This window comes from Hyperoodon ampullatus, assembly GCF_949752795.1.
Source record: "Hyperoodon ampullatus genome assembly, chromosome: 8".
NCBI lineage: Eukaryota > Metazoa > Chordata > Mammalia > Artiodactyla > Ziphiidae > Hyperoodon > Hyperoodon ampullatus.
The window spans coordinates 86,488,523-86,501,242 of record NC_136921.1 but is presented as its reverse complement, the minus strand read 5'-3'; the positions used below and the strand labels follow the sequence as shown (position 1 = coordinate 86,501,242).

At 38.4% G+C, this 12,720-nt stretch overlaps 1 pseudogene across 1 annotated transcript; it reads left to right on the top strand.

Annotated features, from left to right (window-relative positions):
- Nucleotides 1–8,785: 8,785 nt before the first annotated feature.
- LOC307057122 (structural maintenance of chromosomes protein 6-like) lies at nucleotides 8,786–12,513 on the top strand (annotated as a pseudogene). Its single transcript has 2 exons — nucleotides 8,786–9,906; nucleotides 10,534–12,513. The product of its transcript is annotated as a structural maintenance of chromosomes protein 6-like (transcript).
- Nucleotides 12,514–12,720: the final 207 nt, after the last annotated feature.

The following is a 12,720-nucleotide window of genomic DNA, read 5'->3' as shown; positions in this document are numbered from 1 at the left end:
AGAAGCGCTATCCTAGGACAAAAAAAGCACTACCTCTAGATGCTTAACACCTGACAATCACAACCTAATGACCACAGCCGGGCCAGCTGTGGCTCTCCCAGATGCTTATCTAGTGCCAGGGACAGGGGTCTGTGTTTCTCCAAGGATCTGTATGTCAAATCAGTGAGGTTTTAGGAAGGCTAGCAGCTATCCTGATAGGCTTCCTTTAAGAAGTCTGACTATATTTCTTGTATAAATGCTATGGCTTTTTTAAAAAAATTGACTCATGTTGGAAAACAGGGTGAGATTTGGGGTTCTTAAATGGTTTTATCATCACTGCAGAACCTGGTAAAACTTTAAGGTTCTTAGTGAAAATGTATCCACAGGACAATGACCAACACATACAAGGTAAAATGGCGTTTTACAATAAGCTGATTATGACCCAGCACCTCAAAGCAGAAATCTGGTATGCTGAGCTAGAATCATGTGAAAGTCTCCTTTTTCCTAAAGTATGCTTTGAGCTCTTTCCACATTCATTCAATCAAAACAACCTCTCCCTATAGAAAGATTTAGAGATTCTCTCTCTGTATATCTGTCTATACCTACCTATCTACATCGATCAGTCTCTATCATCTATTTATTATCTATCTATCTATCTATCTAAGAGAGAGATGCCAGACACTATGGTAGGTGCTGAGAATATAACTGAGAGAGAATGCGGAAGGGAGATACTTGTGCAAGGGTCATTCCTCAAGAACTGACCTTTTACTGAGCTTTAAACATATGAAACCTCTATCCCTAGAAAACTCAGCCCAGTCATTGTCCAGGTTTCTGACTAACCAATCAGCAACTTCTCCTAGGGGATGAGATAAAGATGGAGATTGAGGGAGAAATCATAGGAGACGGCCTTGTCTAGAATTTAAAAATAAGAGATTGCTGTGTTGTCTATAAAAGACTAAGGCAGGGCTTCCCTGGTGGTGCAGTGGTTGGAAGTCCGTGGGCTGATGCAGGGGACGCGGGTTCGTGCCCTGGTCTGGGAGGATCCCACATGCCGCGGAGCGGCTGGGCCCGTGGGCCATGGCCGCTGGGCCTGCGTGTCCGGAGCCTGTGCTCCACAACAGGAGAGGCCACAGCAGTGAGAGGCCCGCGTACTGCAAAAAAAATAAATAAATAAAAATAAATAAAAGACTAAGCCATTTGCTATACAGAAAAAAATTATTTCAATGTTCTAAGAGTCTATTATGTGCCAGGACCTTGGGACCACATCTGTGAACCAAACAAAACAAAACAAAACAAAAACCAGTCCAGTGCCTTTTTAAAGCTTACACCCTAGCTTACATCCTAGTGACTAGGATTGAGGGAGTGCAGGTTTCCCCTAAAGAGTGAAATATGTTATGTTAATCTCCAGGTTCCTGCCAAATACCTGGAGAGAGGTCAGTCTCTCGGATGAAAGGCAGGGTTAGTGCTGTAAGGCAGTCCCAAGCAGACAATGGCATATTCAAAGATATGGACCCTTGAGTTTTATATTGGAGTCCAGCTCCCATCTGGCAGGTCACAAGACAGCACCCTCCATGTGGGTACAGAGTAGAGACCAGAGAGTGAGGAATCTGGGCCAGGTCCCTAGGAAGTTATACCCATCCTTCTGGGCTCAGGCCTTCTCACAGAATGTGATAGGGACAAGGCCTGTGAACTCAGAAGGTAAGATAGGTAGGATCATTATTGTATAAACTCAGGTGATTTTTTTTTCTTGCTTTCTTTCCACAGTTTTAATTAATTTATTTATTTATTTACTTACTTACTTACTTACTTACTTACTTATTTGTTGGCTGTGTTGGGTCTTCATTGCTGCGCACGGGCTTTCTCTAGTTGTGGCGAGTGGGGGCTACTCTTCGTTGTGGTGTGCGGGCTTCTCATTGCAGTGGCTTCTCTTGTTGTGGAGCATGGGCTCTAGGTGCGCGGGCTTCAGTAGTTGTGGCACTCGGGCTCAGTAGTTGTGGCTTGCAGGCTCTAGAGCACAGGCTCAGTAGTTGTGGCTCACGGGCTTCGTTGCTCCACGGCATGTGGGATCTTCCTGGACCAGGGCTCGAACCTGTGTCCCCTGCATTGACAGGTGAATTCTTAAGCACTGCGCCACCAGGGAAGACCCTACCATAGTGTTTTAATCAAAACTTTGTTTTTATACAACCGGGTACAATTATAATTGTGTTGTGAACATAGGTTTATGGACATAAATATTGTTTTACATCCTTTGTAATATATTCTAATGTGTAGATATACCATAAAATTTTAACCATTTCTGTACTGTTAGTTAGGTTATATTCTATTCTTTATCGTTATAAATAACACTACAGTGAAAATCTATGTAGTTAATTTTTGGCACACATTCTATGGTGACTTTGTACTGTGTCAAGTAATCTGGACTTACATTTCCCAGAACCCCCTGCCCTGCACGGTTCTGAGTTAATGAGAGCCATAAATTATTTTTGCATGAGATTTAGATGGTGGAAATGAAGCAACAGTCATACTTATACCTGGAAGACTGGTGTAGGGTCAGCCACTGTCAGAGCTCATGCACACCGTCATGGATCATCTTGTTAGAGGGGCCAGCAGCCAGGCCTGTGGCAACTCCAGCTAGTTCTTCATGGGATAGTACCTGGGTCTCACAGATCCAGCTCCCACCAGATCTCCTCTTTCAACTTCTCCAAATCTTGGCCCAGGCACATGTGCAGCCCTATGGTGAAGTGCACTCGATCTTCTAGAAGTCTTCCACATCACTGAAGTTGGATGTTTGCAAGCAGTGAGAGGCAGGTGCAAGTTCTGGTTCCATCCTTTTGGTTTTAGCTCATCCTGTGGGTTCCAGTTTGTCCCCACTCTCTCCTACTTCACATGCATCTTCCTGTCCTAATCGCTGCCGTGCCAACTTCAGGCTTGGCACCAGATGAAGAGCCGCAGTCTTGCACAGACTGCACAACCAGCTTCCACAACTGTATAAGGTCTAATCTCTATACAGATCTCACTATATCACTCATAAGTGGTTCTGCTTCTCTGATCAAACCCTAATTGACACTCATTCATAACTATTTATTTCGGATAAATTCCTAGAAGTGCAAAAGCTGGGTGGAGATAGTTCTTTTTATGTTCCTTAAATATTTTTTTGGTTCATGTTTTTTATTTAGTGAAATCTTTTTTGGAAAAATTCTAGCTTGTTTCTCCTTTATTGGGAAGACTCAAAATAAGGTATTTTTGTCCACACTTGCACCAGAACTTTAATGGCAGAGCACTGGACCAGTGGGCTACAGTGCCCATGGCAGTAGCAAGAATCCAGAGGAGGGGAAATTCAAAAGGAGGTGGTCAGACCCACTTGCTGAATCACCTCCTGATGACACCCCAAGGTGACAAAACCTTTAAGATTCTCTTTTTCGTTAAAGACATGACAATTTCCTTTATGGTTTATCTTCTTAGGCTGGAGTCCTTCTCTGAATCCTTAACCATTGGTAGACTTTGCCTTGTTCCAACTGTCTCCATATACCTATTTGGACAACCATTTATTTATTATTCCTGCATTCCCAATATCTATGTTTGGTCCACCTGCTGGGACATACCATCGACACAAATGGTATCATCTAGGTTTGTGCAGTGCATGATCTGAACAACTATATTCACGAGTTTTACGTTACCCCAGGTTGCATCTTCCTGTTGCTGACTTGATCTTTCTGTAGTTTGTGGCCATAGCTTTTGGATAACATGTTCTGTCTGCTGGCTGGACATCCACTCATAGCCGTCATCAGGTCAGTTCCCTCAGTGTTTCCCCAGCTAGAAAGGCAGATTAACTCTAGGAATCAGCAACTATAAAAATCAGTGCATCCCAGACCATCGTGGACCAGGCCACTCCAGGTCCAGCTGTGTTCCAAGCTGCAACAAACTTAGCTTCTAGAAGCTCCTCCAAACCCATCTCTTAGGTAATAAATTTGCATTTGAGGTACATCAAGATGATTACTTAAGTCTAAAGTGCTAAAACAAGATTCTAGTAACTTCCTGGCTCCCCTCCTGTGACATCATAAAGGCTTTCCTTGCTTATGTACAGAGTCATAAAAGCCACTGGGTTTGAGGTCTTTGATTTGGGCTACCTGCCAACAATGAAATGAGTATGGTATTTCTTTTTTCGTGTTTCTCATGTTTGCTCTGACTCAAATTTTGCCCATATCTGTCTGTGTGGAAACAGTCTTTATTTGGGGGGGGGCAATTAGGTACTAATAATTTTCTTTTAATTTGCATGATTCACCCAGGCTAAACTCATGGGAAGGTGTTTTATGGAAATATATAAGGATCTGGAAGTCCAGCCTTAGCTCTCTAGTTTGACATAGACATTAAAACTGAGAAGAATAACTCCATTTATTCTGTCCCTAAGTAGTCTTCCAAGATTAAACTTAGAACACTATACATTGATTCTAGAGTGGTATGGTTTGGAGGGCAAGGATATTTGCCATCAAACTTAAATTTTTGGTGGGAACCTTTTAAGTGATGCTTCTCTGTAAGCACTAGAATGACTATTTTAGTTATTCAGAATGTCCTCTTTATTACTAAAATCTAGCTCCAAAGAATGAGGGCCTAGTTTCTTTGGATGGTCTCCATCACTTGCATCTTTCATACATCAAAAGTGAAACTTAGAACAGAATGATCATTCTATTAATATCCTAGAAGCAGACTTAATCAGAAAGTTTTGTACATTTGAGCTGCTTTTATCTGGTGGGCAAGCCACAATCTTTCTGTGCCTCACTTTTTATCTAGGATGAAGTAGGGGAATAAACCAGGTATTCTTTGCAATTCCTCCTATCCTAAAATAACTTCATCTTTAAAAAATGGTATTTACCTATGGCCCAAATGTTTAAAATGTCTGTTAGTGTTTTCCAAGGGCAAGTGCTAAGGAGTACATATATTGCAAAGTCAATAATTTAGATTAACTGTCAGATTTTTTAACCATAGTGTTAAGGCTATATGCTCAGTTTGGATATACTCTACAGGAGAATTGTTAAATGCTTGTGCAGTTTAATTAAATATAATTTAATCAGTGGCTCAAAAATAGGAAGTATAAGAATATATTCTACTGGTCAAATACACATAAATTATCAAGTCCCCAAAGACATCAAAAGTCTTTGAAGTAATGTGAGAGTGTGAACTTGCTTTACTTTGAAGATATTCTGCATTAGATATGCTAGCGTCCTAAATCAGAAAAACTGGATGACATGAAAATCCTTTTCCCTTGTTTGCTTCCAAAGGAATTTACTACTATTATTCGAAAACAAGAACAGAGTTCAGCTTCAATTAACAGTGTACTAAGTTAATGATTAGTGTTTATATTCTTAAGTTTCAGCTATATTAAAGTTTATGAATGCTGAAGAAGCTGGGTTAATATTCTATCATAAAAATATCATTGAAAGTGCAATTAGCTTTAAGTGCAGAGGAAATAAGATAATGGAATCTGTTGCCCATTTTAGCTGTGGACCTTCAATTCCATGACATCTAATCTATTTTTTTTTTTTTTTTTTTTTGGTACGCGGGCCTCTCACTGTTGTGGCCTCTCCCGTTGCGGAGCACAGGCTCCGGACGCGCAGGCTCAGCTGCCATGGCTCAGGGCCCAGCCGCTCCGCGGCATGTAGGATCTTCCCGGACCAGGGCACGAACCCCTGCCCCCTGCATCGGCAGGCGGACTCTCAACCACTGCGCCACCAGGGAAGCCCCATCTAATCTATTAAAGGACTTCAGATTTGCATACTTATTTAAATTAATTTACAAATTCACAAATTAATTGAGTAGATTAAAATTTCAGCAGTAATAAATCTTTGTAAAGCTTGGTTCTTCATAGAGAAAGAAAAACAAGAGAATCTTTCATATGTAAAGAATAACACTTGGGACAGTTCAGACTTGCTTTATGGTACAGCACTGAACAGTTTTGCTTAATATTCCCCACGTACTTACAAAGTTCTACTTTTTCTCCAAACCCCATAAAATCTTCTTTTTAATGAGTTCAGTAAAATATCTAAATTGCAACACTGCATCTATATACTTTGTCAAAGAACATTGTGGTATATTTCCTTAAAGTTGCATAAAGCAAATATTCTATGTACATTTCAGTACAAGACCTTGCAAACTTTTGGATTCTCAAAAAGTACCTGGAAAACCCAACAAAGAAAAAAAGGCAAAGGCTAGGAACATTATAGTTCCAAGAAAAGGAAACACAAATTTCTCTTAGATGTATAAAAAGGCACTCAATCTCACCCATAGTAAAAGATACAAATTGAAATTATGAGATATTATTTTCAACTATCAGATGGATAAGTATAAAAGTTTTATAATGTATTTGGTGAGAATGTGGAAATATAGGCATGCTCCTACATTTCTGGAGTTTAAATTGATACAAACTCTATGCTGGGGGTTGGGGGAGGGTACAGGATCTAGTAGTTCTATCTCTAGGGATTTATAATACAGATATATTCAGGTGTGAAACGACACTGCAGTATTGTAAAAATAAATAATTGGATAGAATATAAAGGTCCACCACTGGGGACTGGTTAAATAAATTTCATACAATAGATCATTATGCAGCCTTTTAAAAGAATGAAAATGTTCTATATGTACTGACCTGGAACAATATGCAAAATATATTGTTAAGGATTTCCAAATGGTGTGGTGACTGATTGGGTTCACAGAGGCGCCCTTCTGCTAAGGAACAACTAGACCTTGGATAGGACCTGTCTCTTTGAGGCATTGTTGGTCTTTCAAGAGATAGGGAAGGTCTCTGAAGGCCCTCTCACTCCAAAAATCAAAATCAAACCAGAGTTGTTCTGAGGTAAATGAAGATAGTGGTAACACTGCTATCAGGATACTGAGGCTTTGGCCAACACAAGGTTGGGAAGGATGAACTGAGCCAAGACCCTGAAGTGATCCCAGAATGATGGCTTCTTTGGCTACACAAAAATCAGTTACAGATAGATTAAAGCCTAGATGAGAAAGGCATCTATAATGCTCTTAGAAAAGAATAGAGGAGAGATCTTCATAGCCCCAGGACAGTAAAGAATTTATAAAAGAAGATGTAAACAGTAACAACTATAAAATAAAGATTGATAAATTTAACCACATTAAAATTAAGAACTTCTGTTCCTCAAAAGACTCCATTATTATTAGGTATTAGAGTAAAAAGAAAAAGAAAAAATAGGAGAAGGTATTTGCAATACATATAATCAGCAAAGCCTAGTAAGCATTACTATTACAAACTGATAGCACAAATCAAACAGAAAAATGGGTAAGACTTTAACAGGTACTATACAAAAGGTGATATCCAAATGATCAATAAACAGACATCCTCCTTAGTAATTAGGGAAGTACACATTAAAACTACAATGGGATACACACCTATCAGATTGGGAAAAAAGTTAAAAGTCTGACAACATTAAGTGTTGGAGAGAAAAATGGAACAACAGGAACATCCAAACAATGCTGGTGAGATTGTAAACTGGTATACTCTTCCTGAAAATATCATGTGGCATCCAATAAAGTTGAACATATATGTACCCCTGACCCAACAATTTAAATCCAAGATCTATACCTTAGAGAAATACATGCAGATGTGCATCTGGATGTACGTACAAGAATGTTCACAGTAGTATTGTTATTAATTGGCCTAAACTGGAAATCACCCCAAAGCCCATCAACAGTAGAATGGGTAAGTAAATTTTGACACACCTGAATGTTATACAGTAATAAAAATCAACTGAAATGCAACAAAAGGAACAAGCTGGAGATACATAAATGAATCTTATATACCTAATGTTGAGTAAAAAAGCAGAACACAGAAGAGTATATACAATGTGATTATATACTTAAAGTTCAACAAGAGGCAAAAGTAAGCCCTTTTGTTTTGAAATGCACACAGAGGTAGTACATTTATAAAGAAAAGCAAGGAAATTAATCAGGATAATGGTTACATCCTGGGGAGAGATACAATTGTGATCAGAAAGGCACACACATGTGGTTTCTCGAGTGCTAATTATATTCTATATCTTGACCTGGAGGATGGGTTTTGTTGTTTTGTGGTTATTTTTTGAATTATGGTTTTTTCCATGATGCATGTTATACTTCACAGTTTAATTTTTCAAAAAAGGAAGTAAAGGAAATCACTACTAAGATAAACAAGCCACAAGAGAGTGCCAGGAATGAACAGGCAAATTCTAGGGGAAAGTAGAACTTTTCAAGTATACATGGAAAATTAAGCAAAACTGACCAAACGCTGGACCACAAAGCAAGTCGCAACAAATTTCAAAGAACTGAAATGATACTGAGCATATTCTCTGACCACAGTGGAATTAAGCTAGAAATAAATAAAATTTTAAGTAGAAAATTCACACATTTGTAAATTAAGAAATACATTTCTACATAGTCCATTGTTCAAACATTGAAATCATTAAGGATATTAGAAAATATTTTAAGCGGATTAACACTTGAAAGTACAACCTGTCACAAGTTGGGAGATGCAGCAAAAGCCATGCTGAGAGGGAAATTTACAGCATATAAAATGCACATATTAGGAAAGAAGGAAGATGGAAAAACTTATGATCTAAAAATCTGTCTCATGAAATTAGAAAAACAGCAGAGGCAGGTGCGGAGCACCGGGCGGCAGGCACGCGGTTCCAGTGGGCCAATGGCGGCCAGGCGAGGCCAGGACGCGCCCAGAGTAGCCTTAGCGTAGGGTTGCACCGCGACAGTCCCGCTGATCTGTTCCTTGAGGAGACTTCGTCTTGTTTGAGACCTGATGGCCAAAAGAGAGGAAGAAAACTCTCCTAAAAATTCCAAAAGACTGAGACAAGAGCTGGAGGATTTTGATAAAATGAGGAAGATGAACGTACAGTTTCTTTCACTAATGATACTTCTACTTTGCAGGAGAAATTGGGATAATTGAGAGTATTCAGCTAAGAAACTTCATGTGTCATTCCATGCTTACACCTTTTAAATTTGGTTCTAATATCAACTTTGTTGCTGGCAACAATGGAACTCAGCAGCTGTCTCAATAACATTAAGGAACAGCAGAGGTGATGCCTATAAAACAAATGTGTATGGTGACTCTACAGCTGTGTGACATCTCATCAGCATGGACGGAAGTTGATCTTATAAACTAAAAAGTGAAACGGAAACGTGGCTTCTACTAGGAAAGAAGAGCTAATTGCAGTTTTTGATCATTTTAACATGCAGGTGGATAATCCAGTTTCTGTTTTAACACGAGATGAGCAACCAGTTATAGCTGTCTAAAATTGAGAGAGGCAAATACAAATTCTTCATGAAAGCAACCCCACTTGAACAGATGAAGGAAGATTGTTTACACATTATGGAAACAAAGAACAAAGGAGTAGATAAATCAAGGAAGAGTAATTTACTGAACTAAAGTGCCAGTGTTTAGAGAAAGAAGACATTTACAAAGTATTCCTAGTGTAAGTACAATGAAGGCCAATTTAACGTACTTGAAATGTGAAATGCCTTGGGCAGTGGTCAATGAAACTGAAAAACAACTGAATGCTATCAGAGATAACATAAAAATTGGAGAAGATCGTGCTGCTAGACTTGACAGGAAAATGGAAAAACAGCAGGTCAGACTTAATGAAGCAGAAAAAATACAAGGATATTCAAGATAAAATAGAAAAGATTAGTCAAGAGACAACTGCATGAACACCAAAACGTATGGTATTGAAAGGAGATGTTACTCCTAAGAAAAGGGCCTATAATGAAGCTGAAGTTTTATATAACCATTCCCTAAATGCATATTGAACATTAAAGAAAGATGATGAGTAGCTTTGCAAAAGAATTGAAGAATTAAAAAAAAAAAAAGCACTAATCAATCTTTGGGACTTGAGCAGCTGAAAAGGCAAAAAAATTATCTTAGTTAAAAGATTGTGTAGGGCTTCCCCGGTGGCGCAGTGGTTGAGAGTCCACCTGCCGATGCAGGGGACACGGGTTCGTGCCCCGGTCTGGGAAGATCCCACGTGCTGCGGAGCGGCTAGGCCTGTGAGCCATGGCCGCTAAGCCTGCGCGTCCGGAGCCTGTGCTCTGCAACAGGAGAAGCCACAACAATGAGAGGCCCACGTACCAAAAACAAAATAAATAAATAAATAAAAGAGAGTGTAACCTAGAGATTGTCATACCGAGTGTAGTAAGTCAGACAAAGACAAATATCATATGCTATCGCTTATATGTGGAATCTAAAAAATGGTACAAGTGAACTTATTTGCAAAACAGAAATAGTCACAGATGTAGAAAACAAACTTATGGTTACTGGGGGGAAGAGGGGGAGGGATAAATTGGGAGATTGGGATTGATATATAAAATAGATAATTAATAAGGACCTACTATATAGCACAGGGAACACTTCTCAATACTCTGTAATGACCTATATGGGAAAAGAATCTAAAAAAGAGTGGATATATGTATAACTGATTCACTTTGCTGTACAGAAGAAACACAACATTTTAAATCAACTATAATCAAATAAAAATTATATATATAAAAAAGGAGAGAGTGTAAAGGCCTTACGGGATCAAGAAAGTTCAATCAAGAGATTGAACAGTTTTAGCCATAGAAAAGAACAAAGAGGAACATACCAGAATTGAGAGAAGAATTAGATGTGAAGTATATGCTGAACTACAATCAGCAACAACTGAAAGAACTGAAAGTAATACTGATCGACTAAAAGGATTTGGCCCTCATGTTCCAACTCTTCTCGAAGCCAGAGATGATGCTTATAGATGTGGACATTTTACCTATAAACCCATAGGCTCTTCAGGAGCTTGCATTCATCTTTGGGACCCTGAGCTTGCTCTGGCTATTGAATCTTGCTTAAAAGGACTTCTACAGAGCAACTGTTGCCATAATCATGGTGATGAAAGACTGCTTCAGGCACTGATGAAAAGGTTTTATCCACCAAGCCACAGATAATATTTTCTGAGTTTTGGAATAAGACATATGATGTTAGACACAGAGCTGCTTATCATCCAGTTTCCAACAGTTCTGACAGATTTAGAAATAGAAAATGCAGTTGTTGCAAATAGCCTAACTGACATGAGAGGCATAGAGACAGTGCTACTAGTCAAAAATAATTGTGTAACTTGTGCAGTAATGCAGTCCCAAAGCTAGCCAAGAAATGTAGCTTTTACTGCTGATGGTGATCACGTTTTTGTGGGACATTATTATTTATCTGAAAATTTAAGACCTAAGTTTCTAAACAGAGATGTGGATTTATTTCAAACTGACTTGGAGAAGGAGGATGAAAATAAGTAAGCCCAGATATTAAATCTTCAGCAACATTTGTCTATCCTTGGAAAGGATATTAAACACAATGAAAATTTTCTTAGAAGGTGCCAACTACATTATAAAGAGTTAAGATAAAAATAAGAAAAAGTATTTCTAAAATGTGGGAACTTGAGAATATAGAAGAACTCCAGTCTGCAGATGTTGCAACTTTGGAAGATGAGTCTCAGGAAAATAAAATAAAAATGAAAATAGTTGAGAAAAATTTGGAACAACAAAAAGAAAACATCTTAAAAGTCTGAAAATAGAAGCAGAAAACAAGTATGATGATGCAATTAAACTGAAAATTAATCAGCTAGCAGATCCACTTAAGGATGAATCAAACCCTGCTGATTCTGAAGTGGATAACCAAAAACAAGAGAAATGGCATTTTGAAGAAAAACAAAAAGAACACTTGGATACTTTAACTAAAAAGAAACAAGAGCTAGATATGAAAGAAAAAGAACTAGAAGAGAAAATGTCACAAAAAAGGAAGATAAATCTGCCCAGAGCAGATAGGAGAAAAAAAATTCTGCAGCGATTCTAGACAAAGAAATTAATAGATTAAGACAAAAGATATAGGCAGAACATGCTAGTCATGGAGATCAAGAGGAAATAATGAGGCAGTACTAAGAAGTAAGAGAAAGTTATCTTGATCTGGATAATAAAGTAAGAACCTTTGAAAGGTTTATTAAATTACTGGAAGAAATAAGAACCCATAGATATGAAACATATCAACAATTTAGAAGGTCTTTGACTTTCCAATGCAAATTGTACTTTGACAACTTATTATCTCAGCCAGCCTATTTGTGGAAAAATGAATTTTGACCACAAGAATGAAACTGTTACTATATCAGTTCAGCCTGGAGAGGGAAACAAAGCTCCTTTCAATAACATGAGGGCCTTCTCCAGAGGTGAATGTTGTTGTTGGTGATGGTGTTTTGTTTTTTCCATGGCTTGCTTCATTCTTTCCCTGTGGTCCACTGCTGAATCTCCTTTCAGATGCCTGGATGAGTTTGATGTCTACATGATATGGTTAACCAAAGAACTGCAATGAACATGAGACTCAAGACAGCAGACTCCCAATGTTTCAGTCAATTTATCTTGCTTACCCCTCAAAGCACGAGCTCACTTCTGTCAAGTGAACTGATTAGAATTCTTTGAATGTCTGATCCTGAAAGAGGACAAATCACATTGCCTTTTTAACCTGTGACTCAATAGCAAGAAGACCAAAGTTGATTTGTAACTTAAATGCCATGTCCTCATGTTGAAAGATTTGCAAAGGGAAAAAAAATCAGGATTATTTGATGAAATAAAATGAAACCAAAGATATTCTAAAAAAAAAAAAAAAAAGCTCCTTTATACATCTGACCACAATAAATTATGTAAATAAGCCTAGAAAACCAACTACAA